Below are 21,812 nucleotides of genomic sequence, written 5' to 3' on the forward strand. Positions count from 1 at the left end.
TTCTCCCGTGAAATTTAGCTTTGGTCGCTTTCTACTTTTCCTGCAAGTGGGAGTGGATATGGGCCTACGTTTAGGCTCCATCAAAGTGCAGATTTTGGTGCAATCTATTTTCTTTCAGTAACAACTTGAAATGTTGCCGGAAGTACAGACTATCCTAAAAGGAGTTCTTCATATGCAACCGCCCTTCGTACCTCCCACAGCTCCGTGGGATCTCAATGTGGTTTTGTCCTTTCTTCAATCGGACTGGTTTGAACCCTTACATAGGGTGGAATTGGAATTTCTTACCTGGAAGACTGTGATGTTACTAGCATTGGCATCTGCCAGACGTGTCTCTGAATTGGGGGCCTTATCCTGTAAGAGCCCTTATTTGATTTTTCCTGAAGACAGGGCAGCTTTTCACGTGAATCAACCCATTGTGATTCTGGTGTTGTCTGACACTTCCGTTGGTCCAGAGTCCTTGGATGTGGTGAGGTCTCTGAAGGTTTATGTCAAACGGACTATTCATCATCAGAAATCTGATCCGCTGTTTGTCCTTTATGATGCAACCAAGAGTGGTTGTCTGGCTTCTAAGCGATCAATTGCTAGTTGGCTCAGGTTGACCATTCAACAAGCCTATACTTCGGCGGCTCTGCCTTTGCTGACGTCTATTCAGGCCCACTCAACAAGATCTGTGGGCTCTTCCTGGACGGCTGCCCGGGGTGTCTCAACCTTGCAGTTGTGCCGAGCTGCTACTTGGTCTGGTTCGAACACTTTTGTTAAGTTCTATCGGTTCAACACTTTGGCCAAGGATGACCTTCAGTTTGGTCAGGCGGTTTTACAGGGGTCTCAGCACTCTCCCACCCATTTGGAAGCTTTGGGACTTCCCCATGGCACTAAAGTACAGCTCCCCAGTATCCACTAGGATGTAAGAGAAAATAGGAATTTAATACCTACCGGTAATTCCTTTTCTCGTAGTCCGTAGTGGATACTAGGCGCCCGCCTCAGTGCTTCGATTCCTGCTTACCTGAGTAAGTGTTTGGTTGGCCCGCCGTTGCAGTCCCGTTATGTTGTTGGGATAGCTTTGCTATCCTAGTTAGGTTGGTGTTGCTATCCTCTGTTCTGGTTAGCGCCCTCCTTTTCGTTTACGATTGTATGTTGGCTTCGTGTCTCACCGCTGTTGTACCTGTTTTCTTCTCTCGTGGTATGTCCCTCTCCTCGAGCACAGTTTCCTAGACTGAGTCTGGTAGGAGGGGCATAGAGGGGAGGAGCCAGCACACACATACACACATTAAAGGTTTTAAAGTGCCAGGCTCCAGTGGACCCGATCTATACCCCATGGTACTAAAGTACAGTTCCCCAGTATCCACTACGGACTACGAGAAAAGGAAAAGGAATTACCACATCCCTGCACTTAACTCGATAGCTCGTTGTTATTCAGTTGCAAAACCCTTTTTCTCTTACGTCCTAGAGGATGCTGGGGACTCCGTAAGGACCATGGGGAATAGACGGGCTCCGCAGGAGACATGGGCACTAAAAAGAACTTTAGATATGGGTGTGCACTGGCTCCTCCCTCTATGCCCCTCCTCCAGACCTCAGTTTGATACTGTGCCCAGAGGAGACTGGGTGCACTACAGGGAGCTCTCCTGAGTTTCCTGAAAGAAAGTATTTTGTTAGGTTTTTTATTTTCAGGGAGCCTGCTGGCATCAGGCTCCCTGCATCGAGGGACTGAGGAGAGAGAAGCAGACCTACTTAAATGCTAGGCTCTGCTTCTTAGGCTACTGGACACCATTAGCTCCAGAGGAAGTCGGAACGCAGGTCTCTCCTCGCTGTTCGTCCCGGAGCCACGCCGCCGTCCTCCTCACAGAGCCGGAAGATAGAAGCCGGGTGAGTATGAGAAGATAAGAAGACTTCAGAGGCGGCAGAAGACTTACAGATCTTCACTGAGGTAACGCTGCGCGCCACTGCTCCCACACAGAACATACACGGCAGGCACTGAGGGTGCAGGGCGCAGGGGGGATGGCACTATGGGCAGCAATTTACACCTCTTGGACGGGTGAAAATAGATATATTGGCTCTGTGGGCTGTATATGAGTGTCCCCCGCCAGTTTTTGAATGGATTCGAGCGGGACCGAAGCCCGCCGCTGAGGGGGCGGAGCTTGATCCCTCAGCACTCGCCAGCGCCATTTTTCTGCACAGCACACGCTGAGAAGCTGACTCCCCGGACTCTCCCCTGCTGAACACGTTGACAGAGGGGTTTAAAGAAGGGGGGGGGGGGCACATAATTTGGCGCAATCAATATATATATATATAAAAAGCGCTATCTGGGAATTTTTTCCTAAGTCATTGGCGCTGGGTGTGTACTGGCATACTCTCTCTCTGTCTCTCCTGAGGGCCTTGTGGGGGAACTGTCTCCAGATTAGAGATTCCCTGTGTGTGTGTGGGGTGTCTGTACGCGTGTGTCGGCATGTCTGAAGCGGAGGGCTCTTCTAGGGAGGAGGTGGAGCAAATGAGTGTGGTGTCTCCGTCGGCAACGCCGACACCTGACTGGGTGGATATGTGGAATGTTTTAAATGCAAATGTGAATTTATTACACAAGAGGTTGGACAAAGCAGAGTCCAGGGAATGTACAGGGAGTCTAGCCCTGCCTTTTACTATGTCGCAGGGGCCTACTGGGTCTCAAAAGCGCCCACTATCCCAGGTTGTAGACAGGATACCGACACGGATTCTGACTCCAGTGTCGTCTATGATGATGCGAAGTTGCAGCCAAAATTGGCTAAAAGTATTCATTATATGATTATTGCAATAAAAGAGGTGTTGCATATCACAGATGACCCCTCTGTCCCTGACACGAGGGTGCGCATGTATAAGGAAAAGAAACCTGAGGTAACCTTTCCCCCGTCTCATGAGCTGAACGAGTTATTTGAAAAGGCTTGGGAATCTCCGGACAAAAAACTGCAGATTCCCAAAAAGATTCTTATGGCGTATCCTTTCCAGGCTAAGGACAGGATATGGTGGGAATCCTCCCTAAGGGTGGACAAAGCGTTGACATGCTTATCCAAAAAGGTAGCGCTGCCATCTCAAGATACCGCAACCCTCAAGGATCCTGCTGATCGCAGGCAGGAGACTACCTTGAAGTCAATTTACACACATACTGGTACATTTCTCAGACCGGCGATAGCGTCGGCTTGGGTTTGTAGCGCTGTAGCAGCGTGGACAGATACCTTATCTGCTGATATAGATACGCTGGATAAGGAAACCATTTTATTGACCCTGGGTCATATTAAAGATGCTGTCCTATATATGAGAGATGCTCAGAGAGACGTTGGCCTACTGGGGTCCAGAGCCAACGCTATGGCGATTTCTGCTAGACGAGCCCTATGGACCCGACAATGGACGGGTGATGCCGACTCGAAGAGGCATATAGAGGTTTTGCCTTACAAGGGTGAGGAATTGTTTGGGGAAGGTCTCACGGACCTGGTTTCCACAGCTACTGCAGGTAAATCAACTTTTTTGCCTTATATTTCCTCACAGCCTAAGAAAACGCCACATTATCAGATGCAGTCCTTTCGATTGCATAAACCCAAGAGAGTACGGGGATCTTCCTTTCTTGCCAGAGGTAAGGGCAGGGGGAAAAAGATGCCAATACAGTCCTCCCCGGCCTCTACAAAATCCACCGCATGACACTGGGGCTCCGCTGAGGGAGTCCGCCCCAGTGGGGGCACGTCTATGACTTTTCAGCCACGTCTGGGTTCACTCACAGGTAGATCCCTGGGCAATAGAAATTGTTTCCCAGGGTTACAAGCTGGAATTCGAAGAGGTGCCTCCTCGCCGGTTTTTCAAATCGGCCCTACCGGCTTCTTCCCCAGAGAGGGAGATAGTTTTAAATGCAATTCAAAAATTGTGTCTACAACAAGTGGTGGTCAAGGTTCCCCTGCTTCAGCAGGGGATGGGGTATTACTCAACCCTGTTTGTGGTCCCGAAACCGGACGGTTCGGTCAGACCCATTTTAAATTTAAAATCCTTAAACCTATACTTAAAAAGGTTCAAGTTCAAGATGGAATCGCTCAGAGCGGTCATAGCTAGCCTGGAAGGGGGGGATTATATGGTGTCCCTGGACATAAAGGATGCATACCTTCATGTCCCCATATATCCGCCTCATCAGGCGTTCCTGAGATTTGCTGTACAGGATTGTCATTACCAATTTCAGACGTTGCCGTTTGGGCTTTCCATGGCCCCGAGGATTTTCACCAAGGTAATGGTGGAAATGATGGTGCTCCTGCGCAAGCAGGGTGTCACAATTATCCCGTACTTGGACAATCTCCTAATAAAAGCGAGATCAAGAGAGCAGTTGCTGAACAGCGTATCACTTTCCCTGAGGGTGTTGCAGCAGCACGGCTGGATTCTCAATATCCCGAAGTCACAGTTGGTTCCGACGACCCGTTTGCCTTTCTTAGGCATGATTCTGGATACAGACCAGAAAAGGGTTTATCTCCCGATGGAAAAGGCCCAAGAACTCATGAATTTGGTCACGGACCTCTTGAAGCCAAAAAGGGTGTCGGTGCATCACTGCACTCGAGTTCTGGGAAAGATGGTGGCATCTTACGAGGCCATTCCATTCGGCAGGTTCCATGCGAGGACTTTTCAGTGGGACCTTCTGGACAAGTGGTCCGGGTCACATCTACAGATTCATCTGATGATCAGCCTGTCCCCCAGGGCCAGGGTATCTCTCCTGTGGTGGCTGCAAAGTGCTCACCTTCTAGAGGGTCGCAGGTTCGGCATTCAGGACTGGGTTCTGATAACCACGGACGCGAGCCTCCGAGGTTGGGGAGCAGTCACACAGGGAAGAAACTTCCAAGGTCTCTGGTCAAGCCAGGAGGCTTGTATTCACATCAACGTACTGGAATTAAGGGCCATATACAACGGCCTTCGTCAAGCGGAGACTTTGCTTCGCGACCTACCGGTTCTGATTCAGTCAGACAACATCACCGCAGTGGCTCATGTAAACCGCCAAGGCGGAACAAAGAGCAGAGTGGCAATGGCAGAAGCCACCAGGATTCTTCGCTGGGCGGAAAATCATGTAAGCACTCTGACAGCAGTCTTCATTCTGGGAGTGGACTACTGGGAAGCGGACTTCCTCAGCAGACACGATCTACATCCGGGAGAGTGGGGACTTCATCAGGAAGTCTTCGCAGAGATTGCAAGTCAGTGGGGACTGCCTCAGATAGACATGATGGCGTCACGCCTCAACAAAAAACTACCAAGGTATTGCGCCAGGTCAAGGGACCCTCAGGCGGTAGCAGTGGACGCCCTGGTGACACCGTGGGTGTTCCAGTCGGTCTATGTGTTTCCTCCTCTTCCTCTCATCTCCAAGATATTGAGAATCATAAGACGAAGAGGAGTACAGACAATTCTCATTGTTCCAGATTGGCCTCGAAGGGCCTGGTATCCGGATCTGCAGGAAATGCTCACAGAAGATCCGTGGCCTCTTCCTCTCAGAGAGGACCTGTTACAACAGGGGCCCTGTCTGTTCCAAGACTTACCGCGGCTGCATTTGACGGCATGGCGGTTGAACGCCGGATCCTAGCAGAAAAGGGCATTCTGGATGAGGTCATTCCTACTCTGATAAAGGCTAGGAAGGACGTGACCGCAAAACATTATCACCGTATATGGCGGAAGTATGTATCTTGGTGTGAGTCCAGGAATGCTCCTCTGGAAGAATTCCATCTGGGCTATTTCCTTCACTTCCTACAGACTGGAGTGAATTTGGGCCTAAAATTAGGCTCCATTAAGGTTCAGATTTCGGCCCTATCCATTTTCTTTCCGAAGGAATTGGCTTCTCTTCCGGAAATACAGACTTTTGTGAAGAGAGTGCTGCATATCCAGCCTCCTTTTGTACCTCCAGTGGCACCCTGGGACCTTAACGTGATGTTGCGGTTCATTAAGTCTCACTGGTTTGAGCCTCTTAAAACGGTGGAATTAAAGTATCTCACTTGGAAAGTGGTCATGTTGATGGCATCGGCAAGGCGAGTGTCGGAATTGGCGGCTTTATCTCACAAAAGCCCATATCTGGTTTTCCATGTGGATAGAGCGGAGTTGCGGACTCGTCCTCAATTTTTGCCCAAGGTGGTTTCATCTTTTCATATGAACCAACCTATTGTGGTGCCTGTGGCTGCGCGGGACTTGGAGGATTCCGAGTCCCTTGATGTGGTCAGGGCATTGAAAATTTATGTGGCCAGAACGGCTCGGGTTAGGAAAACAGAGGCACTGTTTGTCCTGTATGCAGCCAACAAGGTTGGCGCTCCTGCTTCTAAGCAGACTATTGCTCGCTGGATCTGTAACACGATTCAGCAGGCTCATTCTACAGCTGGATTGCTGTTACCAAATTCGGTAAAGGCCCATTCCACTAGGAAGGTGGGCTCGTCTTGGGCGGCTGCCCGAGGTGTCTCGGCATTACAGCTTTGCCGAGCGGCGACTTGGTCGGGTTCAAACACCTTTGCAAAGTTCTAGAAGTTTGATACCCTGGCTGATGAGGACCTCATGTTTGCTCAATCGGTGCTGCAGAGTCATCCGCACTCTCCCTCCCGTTTTGGAGCTTTGGTATAATCCCCATGGTCCTTACGGAGTCCCCAGCATCCTCTATGACGTAAGCGAAAATAAGATTTTAAACCTACCGGTAAATCTTTTTCTCCTAGTCCGTAGAGGATGCTGGGCGCCCGTCCCAGTGCGGACTAAATTCTGAAAGACTTGTATATAGTTTCTGCTTACATAAGGGTTATGTTACAGTTTTGATCAGTCTCGGGCTGATGCTGTTTTGTTTCATACTGTTGACTGGTTCGTATATCCATGTTATACGGTGTGGATGGTGTGGGCTGGTATGAATCTTGCCCTTAGATTAACAAAAATCCTTTCCTCATACTGTCCGTCTCCTCTGGGCACAGTTTCTCTAACTGAGGTCTGGAGGAGGGGCATAGAGGGAGGAGCCAGTGCACACCCATATCTAAAGTTCTTTTTAGTGCCCATGTCTCCTGCGGAGCCCGTCTATTCCCCATGGTCCTTACGGAGTCCCCAGCATCCTCTACGGACTAGGAGAAAAAGATTTACCGGTAGGTTTAAAATCTTATTTTTAAATAACACATTTCAATATACTGCCATACCCAGGATTCAAACCTATAATTTGTTGAATCCTATTTAAACACGGTGCTCACTGAGCTATTTGATCCTGCATAAAAATCATGAACACTATATGAAGCTACTGGTACTTTGTAAAAAAAATCAGCATTGCAATTGAGCAGATCTATGCAGTGTACAGCCACATATCCAATCTCTTGCAGCCACATACTACATAGATTTGCTCAGCCGCAATGCTGATAATTTTTTTCACAAAGTACAAGGTAAGCTTCAAATAGTTAGAATTCTCTAGCTTAGAATTATCTACATTTCTATGCAACGGCAGATAGCTCAATGAATAGATTGCCTGACTGTAATAACTTCGAATCCTGGGTATGTCAGCATCTTGAAATGTAATAAAGGACAGTGTGACTGAATAACAAAGAAATCTCAAGTTGAGTTCATGAATGTTGTATAGGTATTAGCGACAGAAGGGGTCAGGGGAGGAGACAGCGGTGTTGAGGAGATGCTGGGCTTCAAAAAGGGTGGAAGCTGCAAAATAAAAGTAATTAAAATAGATAATTGACAAGTGCCGCCAACAGTGCCCCCTACCCTGCAGCGCTATGGGCAGTGCCCCCTCCGCACACACCTAGCTTACTGCCCTGCCTAATGCAAATCACAGGGTTTGTCGCCCTGCATGGCAAGTTGCAACAGGTGAGTCTAAACCCAGCAGTAAAGTGATAGCGCTAAAGTAGTTACTAGTTCGGCTTATATGATAAATTGCCTTTAAATAAACTACTTCATTTCCACAATGTGTTAATTTTTGGGTGATAAAGGTAAATTATTATAAATACACCAATTATTGTGATATGTTCAGTCAAGTTTGATTCACATTATGGAAGGTCATGTTTTTTACCTATGCCTTGCATTATGTTATGTAATTGCCCAAATATTGGAAAAAATACAGTATATATGAAAATATAATTAAAAAAATCAAAGTGAAAAATGGAAACAACTTGAATGTATTTTACAAAACACAAAACATCCAAAGTGGAAAATCAGCTTTGTTCTGCTGTACACCTCCTTTTGTGTGAGTGCGACTAGATTTCAATGAGGATATTTAGGATTGAGGAATAATTTGCGCAGGAGAGGACAGGGCAAAGACTCAGCCCAGCGACCCCCCGAACCTGTAAATAGTAGTTACCTGTCACCCTTGACTTGTTTGAAAACAGATGTCAACATTGTAGAGCATGGGTCTTCAACCTGTGGCCATCCAGCTGCTGTGGAACTACACATCCCAGCATGCCCCACCTCAGTTTTAGCATGCCTTAATAGCAAAACTGTGACAGGGCATGCTGGGATATTTAGTTTCACAGCAGCTGGAGGGCCGCAGTTTGAAGACCCATGTTGTAGAGTCCAAAATGTTTTTCGAGGGCAAAATGCATTACATTAAGATGCCAATGCCTGCTGCATTTATTCTGTCATTATGGGGTTTCTTTACTTTTAAATAGAGATGTATACTCCATTGTCTCAAGACTCAAAGGTAGGTGTTGTTGCTTCTACTACACTACCTCACCCACCACAGAGCATTGCAGTGACTCTGATATTTTACTGACAGCATCTCAAGAGGTGACCATCATATAATGCAGAGAATGTTCTGGTTACTTCCTGGAATACAGAAAGCATCAGAGACCATCATATAATACAGAGAGTAGGTGTGACTGCCATATAATGCACTGGTCATCAGTGACCACCATATAATACAGAGAGTAGATGTGACTGCCATATAATACAGAGAATATCGGTGAGTGCCATATAATGCAGAGAACATCACAGTTACTGCTGTATAATGTAGAGAACATCACTGTGACTGCCAAATATGGCAGAACATCAGTGACCATCATATAATGCATAGAGCATCAGTGACTGCCATATAATGTAGAAAATGTTAATATAGAGGTGACCATCCTATAATGCAAAGGGCGTCATGGTTACTCCCTGGAATTCTGAAAGCATCAAAGACTGCCATATAATACAGAGAGTAGGTGTGACCACCGTATAATGCAGCGAACGTCAGGGACCACCATATAATACAGAAAAATGTGTGGGATTGTTGGCACTGAGCAATTTAGAAAAATATGTGTTTTACCCCTGGTGGTACCTGTTTTTAAATACCGTGCATGTTAATTCAAAATAGCCCATTAAGTCGAATGAACATTTAATATATATTTTAAATATAAGTCTGAGGAAATGGTTTCTTGTCACATATACATAACAATATAAAAATTAAAAAACAACCACTAAAATAAATCCAAATAAGGGCCTCCAAAATGCAATAGCAAATGAAACTTACAATAATAAAATTATAAAACATTATGGGGTATATGCAATTGCGGTCGAATTCATGAAAATGTCGAAAAACGGGGCAATTTCGACAAAAAAAACATGTCGAATTGGATTCGTCAATGCAAAAGTACTTTTCGTCAAAATACCTGCTGTTTCAGATTCGACTTTTTTTCAAATCGCCTTTTTCAAAATTCGACATGTCTGCAATGGTCAAAATGCGGCTTTTCGACAAAAGTATATTCAATTGAAGAATGTCGATTCGACAACAGTGCTTTTCGACAGCAATTTCGTCAATTTTATTCCGCCTCACTTTGCTGGCGGGATCTAATAAAAAAAAAATTTTAAATGTCTTTTTTTTTGCTTTTTGTATTGTTAATAGCATATCTATTTATATTTGAAGGGATTATCTACTTGGTTTGTCTTTTTTTGACTCACAAGTATTATTTAATTGATTTTTTAAAAGAATATTTTTTTCTTCACTCTGCTGAGGGAAATGTACCCATGATTTCACAGTTTTACCCAGGATACACTTCTGCAAAGCCACTCCAATATTGGACCAGTTTACCCCACTCTACCATGGACGTCCTACTTGTGATGTGGACCTGAACCACCGCCATGTTAGTCACTCTTTCAGGTGAGATTTATTGGCCCAAACTCCATCTTGTCTGAGTAACCTGTGTATATGCGCAGTGTTGCTGGGACCCTTTGTTCTTTCCCAGGGTGGAGGAAACGCTCTCAAATTAGCTCCTCATTCTCTTCCACAGGTCTTGCGGAGTATCCTTCCCAAGGTGCAGGAACCAGCGTGGATGAAGTGACAGGACAGTTCCCCTGCTGTACCTTGTGTTTGGATGACACAAATACCTGGAACCTCATACTATTCTTTTCCACAGGTCTTGCGGAGTATCCTTCCCAAGTTGCGTGGATGTGAAGGGACATGACTGTTCCCCTGATGTACCATTGGCGACCTACTTGTGATGTGGACCTGGACCTCCGCCATGTAGCAGACAACCCCCCTCAGGTGAGATGTATTGCCCAAAACCCCCTCCTGTCCAAGTCACCCCGGGGTGTCCCAAGTGCAGCCCTCCGGCATTTGCAAAACTGCACATCCAATCATGCCCTGACAGCAATGCTTACGCTGTGTCAGGGCATGCTTGGATGTGTAGTTTCTCAAGTGCCGGAGCGTTGCATTTGTCGCCGCTGTAACCTGCTTTTGTCAAAGTGTTGCTTGTTACCTGGAACCTCATACTATTCTCTTCCACAGGTCTTGCGGAGTATCCTTCCCAAGTTGCTTGAATCATCATGGATGAAAAGGGACACGACCGTTCTCCTGCTGTACCATGGGCGACCTAACACAATACCACTGCATCTCATATATTACATTTTATTTACTAATAATTTAAAGAAAAACACAAAACTTCTCATTTTAAAAATTTATTGAAGAAATATAAATAATTGTATTTTATTTTGGAATAAAAAATAAAATGTAATAAAACAAAAAAAGTAGTGTTTGTTCTTCTTTACATTCTTTTCTTGTGTAGATATCTGTGGAAAAAAAAACATTAAGTAAAGACACTAATGATGTCATGTTCATTCCTTTCCAAAGAACATTTGTGGAACCACACAGCCCAGCATGACCCATTGCTGGGCTGTGTGGTTCCACAAGGGCAGGCGGTCCAAAGTTTCTTGAATATATACATTGAAACATGGCTTTACTCACCTTGGTACGCACAACACGAACTACGCCGTCCACTTCAATTTTCCACCCAATCCTATGAATAAGCCAAAAATAAACACAACAGTGAAAGCCTATTGTACACCAATACAAAAAGGAGTTTTTTGGTTAAAAAAAAAAGTGGTATCAGAATAGCTCTTTGGCCCATCATACATGTAGAGAAGAAAAAAATCACAAATCGGTAAACGATTGTGATGACCCGGCGCTGTACTAATTCAGTTACTTATACAATAATTGTTTCTGCAGCTGAGTATAAACAACTTGCCAAGTTGTAACAATTAAGAGCTGGTAAAAAGGGAGAGATAAACTCTGCGCTTGAAACAATGTATCTAAAGGAAATGTGAAGTCTGACACAGAAGATTGACTCAGTACACTTGGAACATAATAAAAAGCAACTTTATATATTGTCTATTGAAACAAAGAATGTGGCAGTTTGTAGAGATAAATGTATAAAAATAAAAAATTTTTTTGACAATTTACTCACATGTACTGTCTAGATATAAACATACAGCATACAATAAATTTGTTAAAATAACATTTTCAAATGGTGATAATAAAAAATCCGAAAATCACAGACACTGGCGTCCCAGTGTATTAATTAGGATTAAAGATTCTCGCAGTAGTAATTAATAGTTCCACAGTCTCAGAAAGAGATATCACTTTACGGAGAATGTTACAAACTATATTTAAAGCTCCCGTGCTGGTTCCTGCATTAGTGTGCAAACAGGGTCCTTTTGAATGAATTAAATGCACGTGGAGATGATTGTGATATTTCTCGAACAGGTGTTAATTGGCTTAGATAAGAAGCAGCATTCATATAGTTAAAGCCGCCGTGATTGAAACTTCTGGAAACGGGTGTTAGGCCCCACAGCAAGGGTCACATAGAACTCACCCGACCAGTGTCTCTGAAGCCGTGCGGCAGTGAAGAATCCAACGTGCGGCTGTCACGGATGGGTTGAGCTGCTGGCTGCGGGCCGACCAGTTCTCTGAAGCCGTGCGGCTGTCACGGATGAATTGAGCTGCAAGCTACGGGCCGACCAGTGTCTCTAAAGCCGTGCGGCACTGAAGAATCCAAGAGTCCAACGTGCGGCAGTGAGCTGCGACCAGGGCTGTCGCGTATGAGCTGAGCTGCAGACTGCGGGCTGCGCGCTGTGTCCACACAGCAAGTATCGCCAAATGAAATGAATGATGTAACCGAAAGTGGGCGTCAACGCGTTTCGTCTCCTAGCAACGGAGACTTCCTCAAGAAGTTTCAATCACGGCGGCTTTAACTATATGAATGCTGCTTCTTATCTAAGCCAATTAACACCTGTTCGAGAAATATCACAATCATCTCCACGTGCATTTAATTCATTCAAAAGGACCCTGTTTGCACACTAATGCAGGAACCAGCACGGGAGCTTTAAATATAGTTTGTAACATTCTCCGTAAAGTGATATCTCTTTCTGAGACTGTGGAACTATTAATTACTACTGCGAGAATCTTTAATCCCAATTAATACACTGGGACGCCAGTGTCTGTGATTTTCGGATTTTTTATTATCACCATTTGAAAATGTTATTTTAACAAATTTATTGTATGCTGTATGTTTATATCTAGACAGTACATGTGAGTAAATTGTCAAAATTTTTTTTTATTTTTATACATTTATCTCTACAAACTGCCACATTCTTTGTTTCAATAGACAATATATAAAGTTGCTTTTTATTATGTTCCAAGTGTACTGAGTCAATCTTCTGTGTCAGACTTCACATTTCCTTTAGATACATTGTTTCAAGCGCAGAGTTTATCTCTCCCTTTTTACCATCATACATGTAGCCACAAGGAGCTTTCATCCGTTACCACACGCGCCCGCATACATGCCCGCGCATGTATGCCTAGACATAAAGCTCCTTGGTAGTACCCGGTCACGGGTGGGGGAGCCCAACACAAATATAAAACAATAGTAAGAAAAAAAAAAACTAATGGGAGGGGGAGAAAGGGATACATGAAAAACATAAGAGTAAATAAAACAATACGACCGGGCTTATGGTGGTTGTCCGTCCGGATCCTCTTCTTCCTCCTGATGGGGCGTCGATGCCCTGGGCAGCTGAGGAGTGTGTTGACTTGGCCTCGGTGGCCGTGCGGGTGTAGATGTTGCGGCCGGTGTTGGTGGTGGAGGCATCTGGTGGGTGGGGTACATCCCTGTATATCCTTGGTACAGCTGTGACCGTCTATACCAGGATGGTGGTGGAGGAAGGGGAAGGAGGCGTCCATGTGGCTTGTGATGGCGGAAGTGGTGGTTCACCAGCGTGTTGATGAGCTGGCTCTGGGAGCTTATCGTACATCATCTGCAGTGTGGTTGCGATGATCTGTTGGCTGGATGCCGAATGTCGTTGGCTCTCCGACATGTTGACAACGCTGTGTGCCAGGCATGATGTGTTCTCCACCAGCCGGTTGATGGATGTGGCCAGAATGTGAAGGATGTCCATAGTCTCCCTGTGATCTTCTCGTCTGGTCTTTTGCATTTCGGCCGTGCTGTCGGCATGAGCCTTTTGCATTTCAACCAGACCGTTTGCCATCTGCTCCATTATCTTCTCAATGGTGTCCAGTCTGGTTCCAATGACATTCGTGTAAGTATCCTGGCGGGAAGTAATCTCTGATGCCAGGGTGTGTACCCTCTGAACATTTGAGGGATCCTGCTCTTCCTGTACGTCTGCCACCAATTGCATTTGTGCAGCTGAAAAGAAAATTAGAAATTAGTATACACATTCATACATTTGTTTGAAGGCTCACAATTCGATATTTACTCACACAGGGATGTAGAAACAGCAGGCTGCTGCACTTCCACCTCGTCGTCCGACGAATCCTGTAGGAGATCTGGCCTGAAGAAGGAACCAATCCCCGACGCAAGTCCGCTGCTGGTCCGTTGCACCTCTGTATGCAATAGAAAAAAAAATTTAAGTCAATAAACTATACAAAAATGGTGCACACCCCCCCCCCCACCCCTCCCATCCCCCCCCAACAAAGTACATACAAACCTTCTCCATCCGGAGGTACCCCTGCTCCAGGAGCTTCGCTTGTCCTCAATTCTGGAGACTTTTCAAGGGTCCGGCTGGACACTTCTGCACGGCTGTCTTCAAACCCAAGAAAAGTCTCGTCCGTTAACCCTGTAGACTCAAACAGTTCGGGTGATGGGTCCACAAGGGTAGTGTCTTGTTGAGGCTTTTCGGTCACAGTCCCAGAGCTCCTGGAGAGATGACGAGCTGGTGATGGCCTGCGCGCAGGAGATGTAGTTTGGCGCCCAGCTGGTGGTGTGGTCGCCGACTGTGTCTGGCGCACAGGTGAAGTTCCGCGCGCTGATGTCTGGCGCGCACGCAGGTGATGGTCTGCGCGCTGACGATGTCTGGCGCACAGGTGACTTTCTGCGCGCTGATGACGTCTGGCGCGCATGTGACATTCTGCGCGCTGACTATGTGCGGTGCGCAGGTGATGATCTGCGCGCTGCCGATGCTTGCTGCGCAGGTGATGGTCTGCGCGCTGCTGCCGATGCCTGCTGCGCTGGTGATGGTCCGCGCGCTGGCGATGTCCTGCGCGCAGGTGATGTCCTCTGGGCAGGCGTGTCTGTGGAGAAAAAAAACAAACACATTAGCAAATACAAAAAAAAAAAAGATTTAGTACAGCTCATCTGAATGTATTCTTACCATCAGGCCTCCTTTTGGACTGCTTATCTCCCACCGTCTTCTGGGCGGTTCTTCCTCTTCTGGAAAGCCAGCAGGACGGCTGGAGTCCACACCTCCGCGAACTCCTTGGACCATGACAGAGTTCATGCGCCTTTTAATAACGTCCTCCCAGGGTAGCTACTTCAGATTGAGAGCCGGACCACCTCCCGTAGCTGTCTCATGTCGGCGCTGAATCCCCATCTTCTTTTTGGTCTGTCTGCAGCAATCACTGTACCGCTTCATGCAGTTTCTGGTGCTCCGGCGGTTTCCAGATACTGCAGTGACTTGTCTCGCGATGGCATCCCAGATGTTTCGCTTGGTCTTAGCTGCTGTGGTCTGTGCCCTTGGTCCATACAGAACCTTCGTAGGACCTGTCGACGCCATCCACTAGGGCACAGTTTTCCGCCTCAGTGTATCTGGGTCCATGCGGCTTCTTCGGTCCTGTATCTTCACCAGAGGCTTCCTCCTCCGATTGCTCCTCTGGCTGGCTTGTTGCCTTTAGGGATTAAAAAAAAAACCATGCATTTAATAAGATCGGTATGTACCTGTGAGTGTCAGTATCCCTGGCAGTGCGCAAATATACCTGTAGGTGTGCATGGCAGTGCACAAACTAGGGTGTGTCAAGTTAGATGCTATTGTGTCTGCAGGTGTTGTCAGTATTTACCTTTCTAGGCTTTTTCTTTGACTTCTCCATTTGGTCCCTTGACGACCGCGGCTGGTCACTGCATGCCTGGTCGGTCGTATCCTCCTCCTGGGTCGGCTCCCACTCCTCGTTGCTATGCAGGGAAAGTTCTTCTGAGGGGTGGGGGGAAGGGGAGGATCGGGCCGCTTGTCCCTGGACATCTCTGTTGTAAAAAGAAAAAATATATATTTTTACAAATTTAACACACATTACAAAATTACATGCAACCACACGTCATGCTGCTGGGACCCCAGTTCTCAAGCAGGACCAGACACACATTAAAAAAAAGAAAGAAAAATAGAAAAAAAAACAGCCAAATAAGCCAAAACCCCCGTACAAGCATCCCTGCACATGCTGGAGGTCAACCAGTGCTAACACAAACTGCCTGACACAAACAAAATGGCTGACACAAACAAGCCAAAAAGCATCCCTGCACATGCTGGAGGTCAACCAGTGCTAAAATAGGAGCAAAAACACATGTTTTGCAAACAAACGACATGACATGTTGACCGCATGGCTGACACAAACACGCTCAAAGTCACCCCAAACAAGCCAAAAAGCATCCCTGCACATGCTGGAGGTACACCAGTGCTAAAATAGGAGCAAAAAAACCTGTTTTGGCAAACAAACGACATCACATGTCGACCGCATGGATACCGACATGCTCTAAAATCACCCCAAACAAGCCAAAAAGCATCCCTGCACATGCTGGAGGTACACCAATGCAAAAGCATGACCCAAAAAGTCATTTCTCTAACGTCCTAAGTGGATGCTGGGGACTCCGTCAGGACCATGGGGATTAGCGGCTCCGCAGGAGACAGGGCACAAAAGTAAAAGCTTTAGGATCAGGTGGTGTGCACTGGCTCCTCCCCCTATGACCCTCCTCCAAGCCTCAGTTAGATTTTTGTGCCCGGCCGAGAAGGGTGCAATCTAGGTGGCTCTCCTAAAGAGCTGCTTAGAGTAAAAGTTTGTTAGGTTTTTTATTTTCAGTGAGTCCTGCTGGCAACAGGCTCACTGCTACGAGGGACTTAGGGGAGAGAAGTGAACTCACCTGCGTGCAGGATGGATTGGCTTCTTAGGCTACTGGACACCATTAGCTCCAGAGGGAGTCGGAACACAGGTCTCACCCTGGGGTTCGTCCCGGAGCCGCGCCGCCGACCCCCCTTGCAGATGCCGAAAAGTGAAGGTCCAGAAACGGCGGCAGAAGACTCTTCAGTCTTCATAAGGTAGCGCACAGCACTGCAGCTGTGCGCCATTGTTGTCAGCACACTTCATAGCAGCGGTCACTGAGGGTGCAGGGCGCTGGGGGGGGCGCCCTGGGCAGCAATGATAGTACCTTATTCTGGCTAAAAATACATCACATATAGCCCCTGGGGGCTATATGGATGTATTTAACCCCTGCCAGGTCTCAGAAAAACGGGAGAAGAAGCCCGCCGAAAAGGGGGCGGGGCCTATTCTCCTCAGCACACAGCGCCATTTTCCCTCACAGAAATGCTGGTGGGAAGGCTCCCAGGCTCTCCCCTGCACTGCACTACAGAAACAGGGTTAAAACAGAGAGGGGGGGCACTTATTTGGCGATATGTATATATATATTAAAATGCTATAAGGGAAAAACACTTATATAAAGGTTGTCCCTGTATAATTATAGCGTTTTTGGTGTGTGCTGGCAAACTCTCCCTCTGTCTCCCCAAAGGGCTAGTGGGGTCCTGTCCTCTATCAGAGCATTCCCTGTGTGTGTGCTGTGTGTCGGTACGTGTGTGTCGACATGTATGAGGACGATGTTGGTGAGGAGGCGGAGCAATTGCCTGAAATGGTGATGTCACTCTCTAGGGAGTCGACACCGGAATGGATGGCTTATTTAAGGAATTACGTGATAATGTCAACACGCTGCAAGGTCGGTTGACGACATGAGACGGCCGGCAAACAAATTAGTACCTGTCCAGGCGTCTCAAACACCGTCAGGGGCTGTAAAACGCTCATTTACCTCAGTCGGTCGACACAGACACGGACACTGACTCCAGTGTCGACGGTGAAGAAACAAACGTATTTTCCTTTAGGGCCACACGTTACATGTTAAGGGCAATGAAGGAGGTGTTACATATTTCTGATACTACAAGTACCACAAGAAGGGTATTATGTGGGGTGTGAAAAAACTACCTGTAGTTTTTCCTGAATCAGATAAATTAAATGAAGTGTGTGATGATGCGTGGGTTTCCCCCGATAGAAAATTATTGGCGGTATACCCTTTCCCGCCAGAAGTTAGGGCGCGTTGGGAAACACCCTTTAGGGTGGATAAGGCGCTCACACGCTTATCAAAACAAGTGGTGGTACCGTCTCCAGATAGGGCCGCCCTCAAGGAGCCAGCTGAGAGGCTGGAAAATATCCTAAAAAGGTATATACACACATACTGGTGTTATACTGCGACCAGCGATCGCCTCAGCCTGGATGTGCAGCGCTGGGGTGGCTTGGTCGGATTCCCTGACTGAAAATATTGATACCCTTGACAGGGACAGTATTTTATTGACTATAGAGCATTTAAAGGATGCATTTCTATATATGCGAGATGCACAGAGGGATATTTGCACTCTGGCATCAAGAGTAAGTGCGATGTCCATATCTGCCAGAAGATGTTTATGGACACGACAGTGGTCAGGTGATGCAGATTCCAAACGGCACATGGAAGTATTGCCGTATAAAGGGGAGGAGTTATTTGGGGTCGGTCCATCGGACCTGGTGGCCTCGGCAACAGCTGGAAAATCCACCTTTTTTACCCCAAATCACATCTCAGCAGAAAAAGACACCGTCTTTTCAGCCTCAGTCCTTTCGTCCCCATAAGGGCAAGCGGGCAAAAGGCCAGTCATATCTGCCCAGGGATAGAGGAAAGGGAAGAAGACTGCAGCAGGCAGCCCATTCCCAGGAACAGAAGCCCTCCACAGCTTCTGCCAAGTCCTCAGCATGACGCTGGGGCCGTACAAGCGGACTCAAGTGCGGTGGGGGGTCGTCTCAAGAGTTTCAGCGCGTAGTGGGCTCACTCGCAAGTGGACCCCTGGATCCTACAAGTAGTATCCCAGGGGTACAGACTGGAAATTCGAGACGTCTCCCCCTCGCAGGCTCCTGATGTCTGCTTTTCCAACGTCTTCCTCCGACAGGGAGGCAGTATTGGAAACAATTCACAAGCTGTATTCCCAGCAGGTGATAATCAAAGTACCCCTCCTACAACAAGGAAAGGGGTATTATTCCACACTATATTGTGGTACTGAAGCCAGACGGCTCGGTGAGACCTATTCTAAATGGGAAATCTTTGAACACTTACATACAAAGGTTCAAATCAAGATGGAGTCACTCAGAGCAGTGATAGCGAACCAGGAAGAAGGGGACTATATGGTGTCCCTGGACATCAAGGATGCTTACCTCCATGTCCCAAATTGCCCTTCTCACCAAGGGTACCTCAGGTTCGTGGTACGGAACTGTCACTATCAGTTTCAGACGCTGCCGTTTGGATTGTCCACGGCACCCCGGGTCTTTACCAAAGTAATGGCCGAAATGATGATTCTTTTTCAAAGAAAAGGCGTCTTAATTATCCCTTACTTGGACGATCTCCTGATAAGGGCAAGGTCCAGAGAACAGTTGGAAGTCGGAGTAGCACTATCTCAAGTAGTTCTACGACAGCACGGGTGGATTCTAAATATCCAAAATCGCAGCCGTTTCCGACGACACGTCTGCTGTTCCTAGGGATGGTTCTGGACACAGTCCAGAAAAAGGTGTTTCTCCCGGAGGAGAAAGCCAGGGAGTTATCCGAGCTAGTCAGGAACCTCCTAAAACCAGGAAAAGTGTCAGTGCATCATTGCACAAGAGTCCTGGGAAAAATGGTGGCTTATTACGAAGCGATTCCATTCGGCAGATTCCACGCAAGAACTTTTCAGTGGGATCTGCTGGACAAATGGTCCGGATCGCATTTTCAGATGCATCAGCGGATAACCCTATCTCCAAGGACAAGGGTGTCTCTCCTGTGGTGGTTACAGAGTGCTCATCTTCTAGAGGGCCGCAGATTCGGCATTCAGGATTGGATGCTGGTGACCACGGAGGCCAGCCTGAGAGGCTGGGGAGCAGTCACACAGGGAAAAAATTTCCAGGGAGTGTGATCAAGTCTGGAGATTTTTCTCCACATAAATATACTGGAGCTAAGGGCAATTTACAATGCTCTAAGCTTAGCAAGACCTCTGCTTCAAGGTCAGCCGGTATTGATCCAGTGGGACAACATCACGGCAGTCGCCCACGTAAACAGACAGGGCGGCACAAGAAGCAGGAGGGAAATGGCAGAAACTGCAAGGATTTTTCGCTGGGCGGAAAATCATGTGATAGCACTGTCAGCAGTGTTCATTCCGGGAGTGGACAACTGGGAAGCAGACTTCCTCAGCAGGCACAACCTCCACCCGGGAGTGTGGGGACTTCATCGGGAAGTCTTCCACATGATTGTGAACCGTTGGAAAAGACCAAAGGTGGACATGATGGCGTCCCGCCTGAACAAAAAACTGGACAAGTATTGCGCCAGGTCAAAAGACCCTCAGGCAATAGCTGTGGACGTTCTGGTAACACCGTGGGTGTACCAGTCGGTGTATGTCTTCCCTCCTCTGCTTCTCATACCCAAGGTATTGAGAATTATAAGACGTAGAGGAGTAAGAACTATACTCGTGGCTCCGGATTGGCCAAGAAGGACTTGGTACCCGGAACTTCAAGAGATGCTCACAGAGGACTCATGGCCTCTGCCGCTAAGAAGGGACTTGCTTCAGCAAGTACCATGTCTGTTCCAAGACTTACCGCGGCTGCGTTTGACGGCATGGCGGTTGAACGCCGGATCCTAAGGGAAAAAGGCATTCCGGAAGAGGTCATTCCTACCCTGGTCAAAGCCAGGAAGGAGGTGACCGCACAACATTATCACCACATGTGGCGAAAATATGTTGCGTGGTGTGAGGCCAGGAAGGCCCCATGAAGAAATTTCAACTCGGTCGTTTCCTGCATTTCCTGCAAACAGGAGTGTCTATGGGCCTCAAATTGGGGTCCATTAAGGTTCAAATTTCGGCCCTGTCGATTTTCTTCCAGAAAGAATTGGCTTCAGTTCCTGAAGTCCAGAAATTTGTCAAGGGAGTACGGCATATACAACCCCCTTTTGTGCCTCCAGTGGCACTGTGGGATCTTAACGTAGTTCTGGGATTCCTAAAATCACATTGGTTTAAACCGCTCAAATCTGTGGATTTGAAATATCTCACAGGGAAAGTGACCATGCTGTTGGCCCTGGCCTCGGCCAGGCGAGTGTCAGAATTGGCGGCGTTTGTCTCAAAAAAGCCCATATCTGATTGTCCATTCGGACAGGGCAGAGCTGCGGACTCATCCCCAGTTTCTCCCTAAGGTGGTGTCAGTGTTTCACCCGAACCAGCTTATTGTGGTACCTGCGGCTACTAGGGACTTGGAGGACTCCAGGTTGCTAGATGTTGTCAGGGCCCTGAAAATATAGTTTCCAGGACGGCTGGAGTCAGGAAAACTGACTTGCTGTTATCCTGTATGCACCCAACAAACTGGGTGCTCTTGCTTCTAAGCAGACGATTGCTAGTTGGATGTGTAGTACAATTCAGCTTGCACATTCTGTGGCAGGCCTGCCACAGCCAAAATATGAAAATGCCCATTCCACAAGGAAGGTGGGCTCATCTTGGGCGGCTGCCCGAGGGGTCTCGGCTTTACAACTTTGCCGAGCTGATACTTGGTCAGGGGCACACCCTGACTGAGGAGGACCTGGAGTTCTCTCATTCGGTGCTGCAGAGTCATCCGCACTCTCCCGCCCGTTTGGGAGCTTTGGTATAATCCCCATGGTCCTGACGGAGTCCCCAGCATCCACTTAGGACGTTAGAGAAAATAAGAATTTACTTACCGATAATTCTATTTCTCGTAGTCCGTAGTGGATGCTGGGCGCCCATCCCAAGTGCGGATTGTCTGCAATACTTGTACATAGTTATTGTTACAAAAATCGGGTTATTATTGTTGTGAGCCATCTTTTCAGAGGCTCCGCTGTTATCATGCTGTTAACTGGGTTCAGATCACAGGTTGTACAGTGTGATTGGTGTGGCTGGTATGAGTCTTACCCGGGATTCAAAATCCTTCCTTATTGTGTACGCTCGTCCGGGCACAGTATCCTAACTGAGGCTTGGAGGAGGGTCATAGGGGGAGGAGCCAGTGCACACCACCTGATCCTAAAGCTTTTACTTTTGTGCCC

At 47.3% G+C, this 21,812-nt stretch overlaps 1 protein-coding gene and 1 long non-coding RNA gene across 7 annotated transcripts in view; both read left to right on the forward strand.

Annotated features, from left to right (window-relative positions):
- RASGRP2 (RAS guanyl releasing protein 2) overlaps positions 1–21,812 on the forward strand; it is a 432,595-nt gene that overhangs the window by 402,779 nt on the left and 8,004 nt on the right. The gene's annotated exons all lie outside the window — the stretch shown is intronic.
- On the forward strand, positions 9,952–10,866 carry LOC134970101 (uncharacterized). The gene is made up of 3 exons (XR_010189662.1): positions 9,952–10,066; positions 10,197–10,450; positions 10,694–10,866. It is a non-coding gene; the product is annotated as an uncharacterized LOC134970101 (long non-coding RNA).

This window comes from Pseudophryne corroboree, chromosome 11, assembly GCF_028390025.1.
Source record: "Pseudophryne corroboree isolate aPseCor3 chromosome 11, aPseCor3.hap2, whole genome shotgun sequence".
In the NCBI taxonomy this organism is placed as follows: domain Eukaryota; kingdom Metazoa; phylum Chordata; class Amphibia; order Anura; family Myobatrachidae; genus Pseudophryne; species Pseudophryne corroboree.